This window comes from Chiloscyllium punctatum, chromosome 16 (genome assembly GCF_047496795.1).
Source record: "Chiloscyllium punctatum isolate Juve2018m chromosome 16, sChiPun1.3, whole genome shotgun sequence".
NCBI classification, from domain to species: Eukaryota; Metazoa; Chordata; class Chondrichthyes; order Orectolobiformes; family Hemiscylliidae; genus Chiloscyllium; species Chiloscyllium punctatum.
Window position 1 is genome coordinate 90,541,047 of NC_092754.1, and position 15,268 is coordinate 90,556,314.

The window sequence follows — 15,268 nt, forward strand, 5'->3', positions numbered from 1 at the left end:
CTCGGTTCAAAGACAGGGAAGAAGCTGATGCGCTGGTGTCACAGTGCACCACGGATTCCTGAAATTGTCTGTCTGTTAAATGTACTCCAAAGGCGTCTCTGAAAGGCCTCGTTTGGAAGCTGTCTGTCGTTATTCAACGTACGAGAATTGGCACCAGAGGTCCTGAATCATGTTTTGGAGCAGTTCGCACTTGAGTGGCTCTTTCAATCAGCAACAGCAATGAAAGAAATTACACTCTCAGAGGAACCTCTGGACCTGTGCTTTCATGGTGTCGCTAGTATTAAGGTGCGCCCCGAGACCTAAGCCACGTTGGAACTGAAACGGAGGAATCGACAGAGAGGTTACAGAATGACATCGCATCCATTTGGTTTTCTTGAAATCACTGAGGAGCAGGAAAATGTAAACGGCGAAGTCGAGTGGGGAAGTCAGGCAGTTGCAGCTCTGGAGAAACTCCTTCTTTGTGACTCACTCAGCAACCAGACACGTGAAGGTGACTCAGAGGCGTGAGAGCTCTTCACATCGAGAACAAAAAGCAATCAAGGGCAGTTAGCACCTCTTCCGGAGTGGGGGTGGGGTGAGGTAATTACCTTTTGACTTTGTTACTATGTTGAGAAACTGCCTTTTAGATTGAGGTGAACAGAAAATGCATTTCTAATAAGCACCATGGAATTGAGCAAAATTTATTGAGTCGCTTCTCGTTGATTCCCACACAGGTTTCCAACTCAGTTGCTATCCATGTGGCTGATGTCCAGGAGTGAACATCTCTGCAGCAAATTGCACGGTTAGGGTAAAAGGCAAGGAAAGTGGCATCTAGAACTGGCTCCGAGGTCAGAGCATCCTCACAATGCGATCTGTCGTTCTCGAATAGGAATGCGACCTCCGGTTTTAGGGTGGAGTACATTGTTTGGGACTCTTTTTCTGCAAAACAGACACAGTGACTGAAATTACGCTGCACGGTATGATGTGGAACACGGCTTTGTGCATTTTCCCTGTAGTCCGGTGTGCTTCATGTTCCGTGTAAACGTGAAACTTGCCCTGTTTCAAGCAATGGGTGAAATCATTTAGCAAAGCAAGAATCGAAATTGCAGTAATGTCAAGCAGATCGTGGTTATTTGACCAAATCATAACCGAACATATATTCTCACAGATACATTTGGAGCTGAAAGGAGTCTGAGAAGATAGACTTAGCTTACCATTGATTTTTGTCTGGATTGATGGGCTCTCATTATCTGCTGCGAAATTGATATTGTAGACGGGCACATCCCAGCAGCTGTGCGAGTCGGAGAGGGATCATGGAACCATTTTCATGTGACTTGGCATCTGTTGTTATGCAGGAGAGCACAGTTGGAAACGCAAGAAAATGGTGCGCGCGGCCGGCTGGTAGTGTGGCCGAGCGGTCTAAGGCGCTGGATCCAGGTTCCAGTCTCGAAAGGGGCGTGGGTTCGAATCCCACCACTGCCATTTCTGCAGATCGACTCCAACGCTGCAGCTTTTTTGTTAAAATGCTGTTTCTGTCCCCACTGTATTGATGTTGAAAACAAAAGTAAAATGGCTTTTCTTCCCGGGGAATTAACTGTGGTGTGGGATAGTGCCGAATATTTCAAAGTGTCTCTGTCTGTCATGATCGTGTTCGCCTCCCGCGCAGAAAATCGCAAGCAGCTGTGCTGTTCCAGGCAAGTTGAGCTTGTACTGGAACCGAATGGAGACCGGTATTTCATCGCTGTTGTGAAACAAAGTCCTGGGGTGACTCGACTCGTCGTTATTTGGTTTTTCGGCCAATGGGAAAATCGTTCCAACGAATTTCGATGTGATATGTTGTTGAATTTCTCCCATTTCCTTCGTTTCCGTCCTGGAGACATCGGAAGGGAAAGGTAATCTAATCGAGACTGTGATTGGTGAAATTAACTTTTTATGGCCCATTCTTATTAGGTTCTTTCTTTCTCTCTTTTCAGTATTGTCTGGGAAGTGGTGGTTCCCTAAGGCTGCAGTATGTGTGAAAGAGTAGTTTGGAATTGTCCTGTTGTTAGTTGTGAGATTACTTTATAAATCATGCCCTCGGACTGTCTCACATTTAGCATTCATGCATCTCTGTGTCTGAAAATGCATTAGGTATGCCAGCTTTGTTTGTGTTCCGTGTTAAATGCTTTCTGTTTTGCGATTCGCTCAATACTTTACGAGTTAACAGCGTTTCTGAGGAAACTTCCAGCTGCAAAAGTCCTTAACTGAGGATCTGGGAAAATTTCACAGAGTATGGTCAGTCGGAGCAAAAGTAAGGAAGTCGTTCCTTTCTGCAGTGTTTCGCAATACTACCTTTCCCGTGAGCATCGAACACAGTAAAGGATTGTGCCACAGACTGCGACGGCAAGCTCCGCTAAAAAGTAATCCTTTAAAGCAGGTGTAAGCAACACAACGTTTTTGGGGGACACCGCGTGGAAACAGATACTTCGGTGTATCTCGTCCATGCTCAGCACATAGCCAAATATAAACAAGTCCGGTTCCCCAGTATTTGGTCCCAAACCCTCTCAACCCATCCTATCCAGAAACTCATGCAATTTTCTGAGCCTCCTCCGCTTCCTCTGGGAGCTCATTCCATACACGCACAACCTTCTGTGTGGGAAATGTGCCTCAGGTCCTTTGTCAATTTCAGCCCACTCACCTTAAACCTATGCTCTCGAGTTTTCAACTCACCCCAACTTGGGTAAAACACGTAAATACTCAGTTTCCAACCCTTCCATTAGATCATGTCGCAGTCGTTACGCTGCAGGGAAAGTCGTCCCAGCCTAGTCGACCTCGCCCTACGGTCCAAACATTGACCACATCCTTGTCTATATTTTATCATCAATTTCACGTGTCTTTTTTTTATGTTTTGAAGATGTCAATTACGCTGGACAACAACGAGCTATTGGAAACAGAAAGGTGAAACGAAGAATGGCTTCAACTTTCAGTGCTGGATGCCCCTGAGCTGCCGGATGGGCGGCTGCGGCTTGTTTCTGTAGTGTAGTGGTCATCACGTTCGCCTCACACGCGAAAGGTCCCCAGTTCGAAACTGGGCAGAAACTGCGTTGTTCTTCATCGGCAGCCTTTTACATGGACAAGAACGGTTCTTTCTTGCTTGCTTTCCCATCTGCAAACCTGCCTTCGAAGTTGCTTGAACAAATCTGCTCGCGTAGTGAAATGTAATGCAATTCCATTTAATGACTGTGCAAAGAATTGTAAAGTTTTTATCCAAACTGGTTCTGATCATATGCAATTCTGTTTGAGAGTGTAGTTACCCCCTTCTGATTCTTCTACGAAAAGCAGTACCGCATTTGCATTCCTTGCGCAGGCGGCTCGGTTCAAAGACAGGGAAGAAGCTGATGCGCTGGTGTCACAGTGCACCACGGATTCCTGAACTTGTCTGTCTGTTAAATGTACCCCAAAGGCGTCTCTGAAAGGCCTCGTTTGGAAGCTGTCTGTCGTTATTCAACGTACGAGAATTGGCACCAGAGGTCCTGAATCATGTTTTGGAGCAGTTCGCACTTGAGTGGCTCTTTCAATCAGCAACAGCAATGAAAGAAATTACACTCTCAGAGGAACCTCTGGACCTGTGCTTTCATGGTGTCGCTAGTATTAAGGTGCGCCCCGAGACCTAAGCCACGTTGGAACTGAAACGGAGGAATCGACAGAGAGGTTACAGAATGACATCGCATCCATTTGGTTTTCTTGAAATCACTGAGGAGCAGGAAAATGTAAACGGCGAAGTCGAGTGGGGAAGTCAGGCAGTTGCAGCTCTGGAGAAACTCCTTCTTTGTGACTCACTCAGCAACCAGACACGTGAAGGTGACTCAGAGGCGTGAGAGCTCTTCACATCGAGAACAAAAAGCAATCAAGGGCAGTTAGCACCTCTTCCGGAGTGGGGGTGGGGTGAGGTAATTACCTTTTGACTTTGTTACTATGTTGAGAAACTGCCTTTTAGATTGAGGTGAACAGAAAATGCATTTCTAATAAGCACCATGGAATTGAGCAAAATTTATTGAGTCGCTTCTCGTCGATTCCCACACAGGTTTCCAACTCAGTTGCTATCCATGTGGCTGATGTCCAGGAGTGAACATCTCTGCAGCAAATTGCACGGTTAGGGTAAAAGGCAAGGAAAGTGGCATCTAGAACTGGCTCCGAGGTCAGAGCATCCTCACAATGCGATCTGTCGTTCTCGAATAGGAATGCGACCTCCGGTTTTAGGGTGGAGTACATTGTTTGGGACTCTTTTTCTGCAAAACAGACACAGTGACTGAAATTACGCTGCACGGTATGATGTGGAACACGGCTTTGTGCATTTTCCCTGTAGTCCGGTGTGCTTCATGTTCCGCGTAAACGTGAAACTTGCCCTGTTTCAAGCAATGGGTGAAATCATTTAGCAAAGCAAGAATCGAAATTGTAGTAATGTCAAGCAGCTCGTGGTTATTTGACCAAATCATAACCGAACATATATTCTCACAGATACATTTGGAGCTGAAAGGAGTCTGAGAAGATAGACTCAGCTTACCATTGATTTTTGTCTGGATTGATGGGCTCTCATTATCTGCTGCGAAATTGATATTGTAGACGGGCACATCCCAGCAGCTGTGCGAGTCGGAGAGGGATCATGGAACCATTTTCATGTGACTTGGCATCTGTTGTTATGCAGGAGAGCACAGTTGGAAACGCAAGAAAATGGTGCGCGCGGCCGGCTGGTAGTGTGGCCGAGCGGTCGAAGGCGCTGGATCCAGGTTCCAGTCTCGAAAGGGGCGTGGGTTCGAATCCCACCACTGCCATTTCTGCAGATCAACTCCAACGCTGCAGCTTTTTTGTTAAAATGCTGTTTCTGTCCCCACTGTATTGATGTTGAAAACAAAAGTAAAATGGCTTTGCTTCCCGGGGAATTAACTGTGGTGTGGGATAGTGCCGAATATTTCAAAGTGTCTCTGTCTGTCATGATCGTGTTCGCCTCCCGCGCAGAAAATCGCAAGCAGCTGTGCTGTTCCAGGCAAGTTGAGCTTGTACTGGAACCGAATGGAGACCGGTATTTCATCGCTGTTGTGAAACAAAGTCCTGGGGTGACTCGACTCGTCGTTATTTGGTTTTTCGGCCAATGGGAAAATCGTTCCAACGAATTTCGATGTGATATGTTGTTGAATTTCTCCCTTTTCCTTCGTTTCCGTCCTGGAGACATCGGAAGGGAAAGGTAATCTAATCGAGACTGTGATTGGTGAAATTCACTTTTTATGGCCCATTCTTATTAGGTTCTTTCTTTCTCTCTTTTCAGTATTGTCTGGGAAGTGGTGGTTCCCTAAGGCTGCAGTATGTGTGAAAGAGTAGTTTGGAATTGTCCTGTTGTTAGTTGTGAGATTACTTTATAAATCATGCCCTCGGACTGTCTCACATTTAGCATTCATGCATCTCTGTGTCTGAAAATGCATTAGGTATGCCAGCTTTGTTTGTTTTCCGTGTTAAATGCTTTCTGTTTTGCGATTCGCTCAATACTTTACGAGTTAACAGCGTTTCTGAGGAAACATCCAGCTGCAAAAGTCCTTAACTGAGGATCTGGGAAAATTTCACAGAGTATGGTCAGTCGGAGCAAAAGTAAGGAAGTCGTTCCTTTCTGCAGTGTTTCGCAATACTACCTTTCCCGTGAGCATCGAACACAGTAAAGGATTGTGCCACAGACTGCGACGGCAAGCTCCGCTAAAAAGTAATCCTATAAAGCAGGTGTAAGCAACACAACGTTTTTGGGGGACACCGCGTGGAAACAGATACTTCGGTGTATCTCGGCCATGCTCAGCACATAGCCAAATATAAACAAGTCCGGTTCCCCAGTATTTGGCGCCAAACCCTCTCAACCCATCCTATCCAGAAACTCATGCAATTTTCTGAGCCTCCTCCGCTTCCTCTGGGAGCTCATTCCATACACGCACAACGTTCTGTGTGGGAAATGTGCCTCAGGTCCTTTGTCAATTTCAGCCCACTCACCTTAAACCTATGCTCTCGAGTTTTCAACTCACCCCAACTTGGGTAAAACACGTAAATACTCAGTTTCCAACCCTTCCATTAGATCATGTCGCAGTCGTTACGCTGCAGGGAAAGTCGTCCCAGCCTAGTCGACCTCGCCCTACGGTCGAAACATTGACCACATCCTTGTCTATATTTTATCATCAATTTCACGTGTCTTTTTTTTATGTTTTGAAGATGTCAATTACGCTGGACAACAACGAGCTATTGGAAACAGAAAGGTGAAACGAAGAATGGCTTCAACTTTCAGTGCTGGAGGCCCCTGAGCTGCCGGATGGGCGGCTGCGGCTTGTTTCTGTAGTGTAGTGGTCATCACGTTCACCTCACACGCGAAAGGTCCCCAGTTCGAAACTGGGCAGAAACTGCTTTGTTCTTCATCGGCAGCCTTTTACATGGACAAGAACGGTGCTTTCTTGCTTGCTTTCCCATCTGCAAACCTGCCTTCGAAGTTGCTTGAACAAATCTGCTCGCGTAGTGAAATGTAATGCAATTCCATTTAATGACTGTGCAAAGAATTGTAAAGTTTTTATCCAAACTGGTTCTGATCATATGCAATTCTGTTTGAGAGTGTAGTTACCCCCTTCTGATTCTTCTACGAAAAGCAGTACCGCATTTGCATTCCTTGCGCAGGCGGCTCGGTTCAAAGACAGGGAAGAAGCTGATGCGCTGGTGTCACAGTGCACCACGGATTCCTGAACTTGTCTGTCTGTTAAATGTACTCCAAAGGCGTCTCTGAAAGGCCTCGTTTGGAAGCTGTCTGTCGTTATTCAACGTACGAGAATTGGCACCAGAGGTCCTGAATCATGTTTTGGAGCAGTTCGCACTTGAGTGGCTCTTTCAATCAGCAACAGCAATGAAAGAAATTACACTCTCAGAGGAACCTCTGGACCTGTGCTTTCATGGTGTCGCTAGTATTAAGGTGCGCCCCGAGACCTAAGCCACGTTGGAACTGAAACGGAGGAATCGACAGAGAGGTTACAGAATGACATCGCATCCATTTGGTTTTCTTGAAATCACTGAGGAGCAGGAAAATGTAAACGGCGAAGTCGAGTGGGGAAGTCAGGCAGTTGCAGCTCTGGAGAAACTCCTTCTTTGTGACTCACTCAGCAACCAGACACGTGAAGGTGACTCAGAGGCGTGAGAGCTCTTCACATCGAGAACAAAAAGCAATCAAGGGCAGTTAGCACCTCTTCCGGAGTGGGGGTGGGGTGAGGTAATTACCTTTTGACTTTGTTACTATGTTGAGAAACTGCCTTTTAGATTGAGGTGAACAGAAAATGCATTTCTAATAAGCACCATGGAATTGAGCAAAATTTATTGAGTCGCTTCTCGTTGATTCCCACACAGGTTTCCAACTCAGTTGCTATCCATGTGGCTGATGTCCAGGAGTGAACATCTCTGCAGCAAATTGCACGGTTAGGGTAAAAGGCAAGGAAAGTGGCATCTAGAACTGGCTCCGAGGTCAGAGCATCCTCACAATGCGATCTGTCGTTCTCGAATAGGAATGCGACCTCCGGTTTTAGGGTGGAGTACATTGTTTGGGACTCTTTTTCTGCAAAACAGACACAGTGACTGAAATTACGCTGCACGGTATGATGTGGAACACGGCTTTGTGCATTTTCCCTGTAGTCCGGTGTGCTTCATGTTCCGTGTAAACGTGAAACTTGCCCTGTTTCAAGCAATGGGTGAAATCATTTAGCAAAGCAAGAATCGAAATTGCAGTAATGTCAAGCAGATCGTGGTTATTTGACCAAATCATAACCGAACATATATTCTCACAGATACATTTGGAGCTGAAAGGAGTCTGAGAAGATAGACTTAGCTTACCATTGATTTTTGTCTGGATTGATGGGCTCTCATTATCTGCTGCGAAATTGATATTGTAGACGGGCACATCCCAGCAGCTGTGCGAGTCGGAGAGGGATCATGGAACCATTTTCATGTGACTTGGCATCTGTTGTTATGCAGGAGAGCACAGTTGGAAACGCAAGAAAATGGTGCGCGCGGCTGGCTGGTAGTGTGGCCGAGCGGTCTAAGGCGCTGGATCCAGGTTCCAGTCTCGAAAGGGGCGTGGGTTCGAATCCCACCACTGCCATTTCTGCAGATCGACTCCAACGCTGCAGCTTTTTTGTTAAAATGCTGTTTCTGTCCCCACTGTATTGATGTTGAAAACAAAAGTAAAATGGCTTTGCTTCCCGGGGAATTAACTGTGGTGTGGGATAGTGCCGAATATTTCAAAGTGTCTCTGTCTGTCATGATCGTGTTCGCCTCCCGCGCAGAAAATCGCAAGCAGCTGTGCTGTTCCAGGCAAGTTGAGCTTGTACTGGAACCGAATGGAGACCGGTATTTCATCGCTGTTGTGAAACAAAGTCCTGGGGTGACTCGACTCGTCGTTATTTGGTTTTTCGGCCAATGGGAAAATCGTTCCAACGAATTTCGATGTGATATGTTGTTGAATTTCTCCCATTTCCTTCGTTTCCGTCCTGGAGACATCGGAAGGGAAAGGTAATCTAATCGAGACTGTGATTGGTGAAATTAACTTTTTATGGCCCATTCTTATTAGGTTCTTTCTTTCTCTCTTTTCAGTATTGTCTGGGAAGTGGTGGTTCCCTAAGGCTGCAGTATGTGTGAAAGAGTAGTTTGGAATTGTCCTGTTGTTAGTTGTGAGATTACTTTATAAATCATGCCCTCGGACTGTCTCACATTTAGCATTCATGCATCTCTGTGTCTGAAAATGCATTAGGTATGCCAGCTTTGTTTGTTTTCCGTGTTAAATGCTTTCTGTTTTGCGATTCGCTCAATACTTTACGAGTTAACAGCGTTTCTGAGGAAACATCCAGCTGCAAAAGTCCTTAACTGAGGATCTGGGAAAATTTCACAGAGTATGGTCAGTCGGAGCAAAAGTAAGGAAGTCGTTCCTTTCTGACGTGTTTCGCAATACTACCTTTCCCGTGAGCATCGAACACAGTAAAGGATTGTGCCACAGACTGCGACGGCAAGCTCCGCTAAAAAGTAATCCTATAAAGCAGGTGTAAGCAACACAACGTTTTTGGGGGACACCGCGTGGAAACAGATACTTCGGTGTATCTCGGCCATGCTCAGCACATAGCCAAATATAAACAAGTCCGGTTCCCCAGTATTTGGCGCCAAACCCTCTCAACCCATCCTATCCAGAAACTCATGCAATTTTCTGAGCCTCCTCCGCTTCCTCTGGGAGCTCATTCCATACACGCACAACGTTCTGTGTGGGAAATGTGCCTCAGGTCCTTTGTCAATTTCAGCCCACTCACCTTAAACCTATGCTCTCGAGTTTTCAACTCACCCCAACTTGGGTAAAACACGTAAATACTCAGTTTCCAACCCTTCCATTAGATCATGTCGCAGTCGTTACGCTGCAGGGAAAGTCGTCCCAGCCTAGTCGACCTCGCCCTACGGTCGAAACATTGACCACATCCTTGTCTATATTTTATCATCAATTTCACGTGTCTTTTTTTTATGTTTTGAAGATGTCAATTACGCTGGACAACAACGAGCTATTGGAAACAGAAAGGTGAAACGAAGAATGGCTTCAACTTTCAGTGCTGGAGGCCCCTGAGCTGCCGGATGGGCGGCTGCGGCTTGTTTCTGTAGTGTAGTGGTCATCACGTTCACCTCACACGCGAAAGGTCCCCAGTTCGAAACTGGGCAGAAACTGCTTTGTTCTTCATCGGCAGCCTTTTACATGGACAAGAACGGTGCTTTCTTGCTTGCTTTCCCATCTGCAAACCTGCCTTCGAAGTTGCTTGAACAAATCTGCTCGCGTAGTGAAATGTAATGCAATTCCATTTAATGACTGTGCAAAGAATTGTAAAGTTTTTATCCAAACTGGTTCTGATCATATGCAATTCTGTTTGAGAGTGTAGTTACCCCCTTCTGATTCTTCTACGAAAAGCAGTACCGCATTTGCATTCCTTGCGCAGGCGGCTCGGTTCAAAGACAGGGAAGAAGCTGATGCGCTGGTGTCACAGTGCACCACGGATTCCTGAACTTGTCTGTCTGTTAAATGTACTCCAAAGGCGTCTCTGAAAGGCCTCGTTTGGAAGCTGTCTGTCGTTATTCAACGTACGAGAATTGGCACCAGAGGTCCTGAATCATGTTTTGGAGCAGTTCGCACTTGAGTGGCTCTTTCAATCAGCAACAGCAATGAAAGAAATTACACTCTCAGAGGAACCTCTGGACCTGTGCTTTCATGGTGTCGCTAGTATTAAGGTGCGCCCCGAGACCTAAGCCACGTTGGAACTGAAACGGAGGAATCGACAGAGAGGTTACAGAATGACATCGCATCCATTTGGTTTTCTTGAAATCACTGAGGAGCAGGAAAATGTAAACGGCGAAGTCGAGTGGGGAAGTCAGGCAGTTGCAGCTCTGGAGAAACTCCTTCTTTGTGACTCACTCAGCAACCAGACACGTGAAGGTGACTCAGAGGCGTGAGAGCTCTTCACATCGAGAACAAAAAGCAATCAAGGGCAGTTAGCACCTCTTCCGGAGTGGGGGTGGGGTGAGGTAATTACCTTTTGACTTTGTTACTATGTTGAGAAACTGCCTTTTAGATTGAGGTGAACAGAAAATGCATTTCTAATAAGCACCATGGAATTGAGCAAAATTTATTGAGTCGCTTCTCGTTGATTCCCACACAGGTTTCCAACTCAGTTGCTATCCATGTGGCTGATGTCCAGGAGTGAACATCTCTGCAGCAAATTGCACGGTTAGGGTAAAAGGCAAGGAAAGTGGCATCTAGAACTGGCTCCGAGGTCAGAGCATCCTCACAATGCGATCTGTCGTTCTCGAATAGGAATGCGACCTCCGGTTTTAGGGTGGAGTACATTGTTTGGGACTCTTTTTCTGCAAAACAGACACAGTGACTGAAATTACGCTGCACGGTATGATGTGGAACACGGCTTTGTGCATTTTCCCTGTAGTCCGGTGTGCTTCATGTTCCGTGTAAACGTGAAACTTGCCCTGTTTCAAGCAATGGGTGAAATCATTTAGCAAAGCAAGAATCGAAATTGCAGTAATGTCAAGCAGATCGTGGTTATTTGACCAAATCATAACCGAACATATATTCTCACAGATACATTTGGAGCTGAAAGGAGTCTGAGAAGATAGACTTAGCTTACCATTGATTTTTGTCTGGATTGATGGGCTCTCATTATCTGCTGCGAAATTGATATTGTAGACGGGCACATCCCAGCAGCTGTGCGAGTCGGAGAGGGATCATGGAACCATTTTCATGTGACTTGGCATCTGTTGTTATGCAGGAGAGCACAGTTGGAAACGCAAGAAAATGGTGCGCGCGGCTGGCTGGTAGTGTGGCCGAGCGGTCTAAGGCGCTGGATCCAGGTTCCAGTCTCGAAAGGGGCGTGGGTTCGAATCCCACCACTGCCATTTCTGCAGATCGACTCCAACGCTGCAGCTTTTTTGTTAAAATGCTGTTTCTGTCCCCACTGTATTGATGTTGAAAACAAAAGTAAAATGGCTTTGCTTCCCGGGGAATTAACTGTGGTGTGGGATAGTGCCGAATATTTCAAAGTGTCTCTGTCTGTCATGATCGTGTTCGCCTCCCGCGCAGAAAATCGCAAGCAGCTGTGCTGTTCCAGGCAAGTTGAGCTTGTACTGGAACCGAATGGAGACCGGTATTTCATCGCTGTTGTGAAACAAAGTCCTGGGGTGACTCGACTCGTCGTTATTTGGTTTTTCGGCCAATGGGAAAATCGTTCCAACGAATTTCGATGTGATATGTTGTTGAATTTCTCCCATTTCCTTCGTTTCCGTCCTGGAGACATCGGAAGGGAAAGGTAATCTAATCGAGACTGTGATTGGTGAAATTAACTTTTTATGGCCCATTCTTATTAGGTTCTTTCTTTCTCTCTTTTCAGTATTGTCTGGGAAGTGGTGGTTCCCTAAGGCTGCAGTATGTGTGAAAGAGTAGTTTGGAATTGTCCTGTTGTTAGTTGTGAGATTACTTTATAAATCATGCCCTCGGACTGTCTCACATTTAGCATTCATGCATCTCTGTGTCTGAAAATGCATTAGGTATGCCAGCTTTGTTTGTGTTCCGTGTTAAATGCTTTCTGTTTTGCGATTCGCTCAATACTTTACGAGTTAACAGCGTTTCTGAGGAAACTTCCAGCTGCAAAAGTCCTTAACTGAGGATCTGGGAAAATTTCACAGAGTATGGTCAGTCGGAGCAAAAGTAAGGAAGTCGTTCCTTTCTGCAGTGTTTCGCAATACTACCTTTCCCGTGAGCATCGAACACAGTAAAGGATTGTGCCACAGACTGCGACGGCAAGCTCCGCTAAAAAGTAATCCTTTAAAGCAGGTGTAAGCAACACAACGTTTTTGGGGGACACCGCGTGGAAACAGATACTTCGGTGTATCTCGTCCATGCTCAGCACATAGCCAAATATAAACAAGTCCGGTTCCCCAGTATTTGGCCCCAAACCCTCTCAACCCATCCTATCCAGAAACTCATGCAATTTTCTGAGCCTCCTCCGCTTCCTCTGGGAGCTCATTCCATACACGCACAACCTTCTGTGTGGGAAATGTGCCTCAGGTCCTTTGTCAATTTCAGCCCACTCACCTTAAACCTATGCTCTCGAGTTTTCAACTCACCCCAACTTGGGTAAAACACGTAAATACTCAGTTTCCAACCCTTCCATTAGATCATGTCGCAGTCGTTACGCTGCAGGGAAAGTCGTCCCAGCCTAGTCGACCTCGCCCTACGGTCCAAACATTGACCACATCCTTGTCTATATTTTATCATCAATTTCACGTGTCTTTTTTTTATGTTTTGAAGATGTCAATTACGCTGGACAACAACGAGCTATTGGAAACAGAAAGGTGAAACGAAGAATGGCTTCAACTTTCAGTGCTGGATGCCCCTGAGCTGCCGGATGGGCGGCTGCGGCTTGTTTCTGTAGTGTAGTGGTCATCACGTTCGCCTCACACGCGAAAGGTCCCCAGTTCGAAACTGGGCAGAAACTGCGTTGTTCTTCATCGGCAGCCTTTTACATGGACAAGAACGGTTCTTTCTTGCTTGCTTTCCCATCTGCAAACCTGCCTTCGAAGTTGCTTGAACAAATCTGCTCGCGTAGTGAAATGTAATGCAATTCCATTTAATGACTGTGCAAAGAATTGTAAAGTTTTTATCCAAACTGGTTCTGATCATATGCAATTCTGTTTGAGAGTGTAGTTACCCCCTTCTGATTCTTCTACGAAAAGCAGTACCGCATTTGCATTCCTTGCGCAGGCGGCTCGGTTCAAAGACAGGGAAGAAGCTGATGCGCTGGTGTCACAGTGCACCACGGATTCCTGAACTTGTCTGTCTGTTAAATGTACCCCAAAGGCGTCTCTGAAAGGCCTCGTTTGGAAGCTGTCTGTCGTTATTCAACGTACGAGAATTGGCACCAGAGGTCCTGAATCATGTTTTGGAGCAGTTCGCACTTGAGTGGCTCTTTCAATCAGCAACAGCAATGAAAGAAATTACACTCTCAGAGGAACCTCTGGACCTGTGCTTTCATGGTGTCGCTAGTATTAAGGTGCGCCCCGAGACCTAAGCCACGTTGGAACTGAAACGGAGGAATCGACAGAGAGGTTACAGAATGACATCGCATCCATTTGGTTTTCTTGAAATCACTGAGGAGCAGGAAAATGTAAACGGCGAAGTCGAGTGGGGAAGTCAGGCAGTTGCAGCTCTGGAGAAACTCCTTCTTTGTGACTCACTCAGCAACCAGACACGTGAAGGTGACTCAGAGGCGTGAGAGCTCTTCACATCGAGAACAAAAAGCAATCAAGGGCAGTTAGCACCTCTTCCGGAGTGGGGGTGGGGTGAGGTAATTACCTTTTGACTTTGTTACTATGTTGAGAAACTGCCTTTTAGATTGAGGTGAACAGAAAATGCATTTCTAATAAGCACCATGGAATTGAGCAAAATTTATTGAGTCGCTTCTCGTCGATTCCCACACAGGTTTCCAACTCAGTTGCTATCCATGTGGCTGATGTCCAGGAGTGAACATCTCTGCAGCAAATTGCACGGTTAGGGTAAAAGGCAAGGAAAGTGGCATCTAGAACTGGCTCCGAGGTCAGAGCATCCTCACAATGCGATCTGTCGTTCTCGAATAGGAATGCGACCTCCGGTTTTAGGGTGGAGTACATTGTTTGGGACTCTTTTTCTGCAAAACAGACACAGTGACTGAAATTACGCTGCACGGTATGATGTGGAACACGGCTTTGTGCATTTTCCCTGTAGTCCGGTGTGCTTCATGTTCCGCGTAAACGTGAAACTTGCCCTGTTTCAAGCAATGGGTGAAATCATTTAGCAAAGCAAGAATCGAAATTGTAGTAATGTCAAGCAGCTCGTGGTTATTTGACCAAATCATAACCGAACATATATTCTCACAGATACATTTGGAGCTGAAAGGAGTCTGAGAAGATAGACTCAGCTTACCATTGATTTTTGTCTGGATTGATGGGCTCTCATTATCTGCTGCGAAATTGATATTGTAGACGGGCACATCCCAGCAGCTGTGCGAGTCGGAGAGGGATCATGGAACCATTTTCATGTGACTTGGCATCTGTTGTTATGCAGGAGAGCACAGTTGGAAACGCAAGAAAATGGTCCGCGCGGCCGGCTGGTAGTGTGGCCGAGCGGTCGAAGGCGCTGGATCCAGGTTCCAGTCTCGAAAGGGGCGTGGGTTCGAATCCCACCACTGCCATTTCTGCAGATCAACTCCAACGCTGCAGCTTTTTTGTTAAAATGCTGTTTCTGTCCCCACTGTATTGATGTTGAAAACAAAAGTAAAATGGCTTTGCTTCCCGGGGAATTAACTGTGGTGTGGGATAGTGCCGAATATTTCAAAGTGTCTCTGTCTGTCATGATCGTGTTCGCCTCCCGCGCAGAAAATCGCAAGCAGCTGTGCTGTTCCAGGCAAGTTGAGCTTGTACTGGAACCGAATGGAGACCGGTATTTCATCGCTGTTGTGAAACAAAGTCCTGGGGTGACTCGACTCGTCGTTATTTGGTTTTTCGGCCAATGGGAAAATCGTTCCAACGAATTTCGATGTGATATGTTGTTGAATTTCTCCCTTTTCCTTCGTTTCCGTCCTGGAGACATCGGAAGGGAAAGGTAATCTAATCGAGACTGTGATTGGTGAAATTCACTTTTTATGGCCCATTCTTATTAGGTTCTTTCTTTCTCTCTTTTCAG

The 15,268-nt window shown here is 46.1% G+C and overlaps 9 non-coding genes across 9 annotated transcripts; all 9 read left to right on the top strand.

Annotated features, from left to right (window-relative positions):
• Window positions 1-1,379: 1,379 nt before the first annotated feature.
• trnal-cag (transfer RNA leucine (anticodon CAG)) lies at window positions 1,380-1,461 on the top strand. The gene has a single exon. It is a non-coding gene; the product is annotated as a tRNA-Leu (tRNA).
• Window positions 1,462-2,986: 1,525 nt separating this feature from the next.
• On the top strand, window positions 2,987-3,059 carry trnav-cac (transfer RNA valine (anticodon CAC)). The gene has a single exon. It is a non-coding gene; the product is annotated as a tRNA-Val (tRNA).
• Window positions 3,060-4,708: 1,649 nt separating this feature from the next.
• trnal-cag (transfer RNA leucine (anticodon CAG)) lies at window positions 4,709-4,790 on the top strand. The gene has a single exon. It is a non-coding gene; the product is annotated as a tRNA-Leu (tRNA).
• Window positions 4,791-6,315: 1,525 nt separating this feature from the next.
• Window positions 6,316-6,388, top strand: trnav-cac (transfer RNA valine (anticodon CAC)). The gene has a single exon. It is a non-coding gene; the product is annotated as a tRNA-Val (tRNA).
• Window positions 6,389-8,037: 1,649 nt separating this feature from the next.
• On the top strand, window positions 8,038-8,119 carry trnal-cag (transfer RNA leucine (anticodon CAG)). The gene has a single exon. It is a non-coding gene; the product is annotated as a tRNA-Leu (tRNA).
• Window positions 8,120-9,644: 1,525 nt separating this feature from the next.
• Window positions 9,645-9,717, top strand: trnav-cac (transfer RNA valine (anticodon CAC)). Its single transcript has one exon. It is a non-coding gene; the product is annotated as a tRNA-Val (tRNA).
• Window positions 9,718-11,366: 1,649 nt separating this feature from the next.
• Window positions 11,367-11,448, top strand: trnal-cag (transfer RNA leucine (anticodon CAG)). The gene has a single exon. It is a non-coding gene; the product is annotated as a tRNA-Leu (tRNA).
• Window positions 11,449-12,973: 1,525 nt separating this feature from the next.
• On the top strand, window positions 12,974-13,046 carry trnav-cac (transfer RNA valine (anticodon CAC)). Its single transcript has one exon. It is a non-coding gene; the product is annotated as a tRNA-Val (tRNA).
• Window positions 13,047-14,695: 1,649 nt separating this feature from the next.
• trnal-cag (transfer RNA leucine (anticodon CAG)) lies at window positions 14,696-14,777 on the top strand. Its single transcript has one exon. It is a non-coding gene; the product is annotated as a tRNA-Leu (tRNA).
• Window positions 14,778-15,268: the final 491 nt, after the last annotated feature.